A 2,926-nucleotide genomic window follows, 5' to 3' on the forward strand; every position below is an offset into this window, starting at 1 on the left:
ACTTTTTAAGTCCTGATTTGAATCAAACAATTTCATTTGAAATTCGAATTTTAGAGTTTTGGATGGATGCGGTCATATTAATCAAAGAAAGGAAGAAAGAAAATGAAGAGGTCAAAGTTAGTAGTGGAATTTCTGAAAAGGCTGGAGAAAAATCAAGAGAGTTTATTTTCACGTGATTGAGGCGAGCAAAGATAAAAATGGAGTTGACAACCACTGTCCATTGTTGATGAAGGTTTTTTGTTTTCTGAAAATGGAAACGAAGAAGAAGACGTGAGGAGAGACGCTTGGGGATGAGAAGTTGATTAGGGTTGAACATTTGAGGTTATTTTGATTATTGGCTAAGTTGGTTGGCTTTTGTTCGATACTGGACTGATCCAAATTGCTAGCTCCTTGGACATAAAGAATGGGCAATTTCCATCAGGTAAGACTACAAAGCTTTTGGACTTTGATTTGGATTTGAATCCTTTCTTCCTTACTTTCTTTATGGCTAAAATACTCTGATAATTATATTATATAATGCTATGTTAATATTAGCATATTAATATTAAGGAAGTAATCATGTTACTCAATATAACTTAATAAAATTATTATTACTGGTATTTAAATTTATTAAAAAAACACCATTTATACTAATCGATAAGTACACCATTTATACTAATCGATAAGTACAAAGCTATAATGTTCTTGGAGCAAATATTTAGCAGTAGCAGTAGCAGTAGCAGTAGCAGTAGCAGTAGCAGTAGCAGTAGCAGTAGCAGTAGCAGTAGCAGTAGTAGCAGGAGCAGTAGCAGTAGTAGCAGGAGCAGTAGCAGTAGCAGTAGCAGCAGTAGCAGTAGCAGTAGCAGTAGCAGTAGTAGCAGCAGCAGTAGTAGCAGTAGTAGCAGTAGCAGTAGCAGTAGCAGTAGCAGTAGCAGTAGTAGCAGTAGCAGTAGCAGTAGCAGCAGCAGTAGCAGCAGTAGTAGCAGCAGCAGTAGCAGTAGTATTAGTATTAAAAGTTTAAAGAAATAGTTTGGAAGAAAGTAGGGACAAAATTGGATGTCAACACTAATCTATAACCCCATTAACATTAACATATCACGACCCGATTTTCCACCCTCGGGAGCCGTGATGGCGCCTACTCGTGAAAGCTAGGCAAGCCAACTATTAAGGCTTTAACCCATTAGCAATCAACCCAAACAAATATAAACAATAACTAAAGCTAAACAGATGAAAAGCGCAGAAGAGTTATAACAAATTCAAATAATCCAATACATGTCTACCCACGAATCTGGTGTCACAATTTCACGAACATCTACGAATTTCTATAAACATTGGTTAGAAAGAAAAGTACAATTGTTCTCAGAATGAAAAGAGGCAGCAGAAAGCTAAAACAGGGAAGGGGGAATTTAGGCTCTGCGGACGCCAGAACATCTACATTGGTCTCCCTGGACTGAAGGCAACTACCTCAGCTACTCACCGGGTCCGGTACCGAAATATGCACAAAAGAGTACAGAGTGTAACATCAGTACAACCGACCTCATGTACTGAGTAAGTGTCAATCCTAACCTCGGCGAAGTAGTGACGAGGCTAGGACACGACAACCATATAAATCTTTGCAGTTCGATCATATACAAACAGAATCATAATAACAGGAATCAACAGAATAAGGTGGGAAGGGGACATGCAGCAGGGAATATCAGATTCTAACAATAAACCAATAAAGAAGCGTCAATAAAGAACCATAATGAACATCATATCTATATCAACAAGAATAATGAAACGCTAACACGTGCACGGCATCACCCTTCGTGCTTTTACTCTCGTCCTCACCATATGAAACAACAGAGACGGCACGGCATCAGCCTTTGTGCATTATCTCTCATAATCATGGCACGGGATCTGCATTAACTCTCAAATCATGGTACGACATCATCCTTCGTGCATCAACACTCATAATATCGGCACGGCATCACCCTTCGTGCATTACACTCACTCACAATATCATGCACGACATCACCCTTCGTGCTTTTCACTCTTCCTCACCCAAACAATAGAAACAATATGTCCCGACAAGGGAATCAGCTATAACCAATCGCGTTTTTAACAATTACTTTACAAAATGAAACTCAACTTGAGTCAATACTCAACAATAGTCAATTACCAAGAAACTTTCATAAGCTTTGTTCAACATTGTTAATCATCAATTTAAGCATGAACGATACATAATAGAGCCACAACAATTATGATATAAGACTCGCGGGCATGCTTGACACCAACGTATAGATACTCGTCACCACACCTATACGTCGTACTCATACTAAAACCTAGCAAATAAGACCACAGCTCATATTCCCTCAAGCTAAGGTTAGGCTAAACACTTACCTCGATTCCACGGACAAGATTAAGCCTCAACTACCGCTTTACCTCTTGGTTCCACTTCCAATTCGCATGTATCTAGTCATAATTTACTTAATAACATCAATAAATGCTAAATAAACTAATTCTAATGCATGAAAATAGATTTCCCATTGTTTTCCCCAAAACGTCAAAAATCGACCCCGGGCCCTCTTGGTGAAAGCCCGATGTTCGAACCAAAACCCGATCACACATTCACTCACGAACTCAAATATGCAATTAGTTTTGAAATCAGACCTCAAATTGAGGTCCAAATCCCCAAAATTTGAAAATCCTAACTTCTACCCACAAATACCCAATTTCCCATGAAAAACCCATCACGACCCCAAAACCGGACCCGGTCGTGATGGCGCCTCTCGTGAAGACAAGGCCAGCCGACACAATTCCCCAAGTCAACCATTTTCCATTAAAAGTTGTTTTTATACCATTTATAAACCATTAATCTCATAATGAACATTTAAAAGAAAAATGCGGAATAATTACACAAGCCCGACATCGAGGTGTCACTAGTCATGAGCATCTACCAAGGTCT

This window comes from Nicotiana attenuata, unplaced genomic scaffold (assembly GCF_001879085.1).
Source record: "Nicotiana attenuata strain UT unplaced genomic scaffold, NIATTr2, whole genome shotgun sequence".
Classification (NCBI taxonomy): Eukaryota; Viridiplantae; Streptophyta; class Magnoliopsida; order Solanales; family Solanaceae; genus Nicotiana; species Nicotiana attenuata.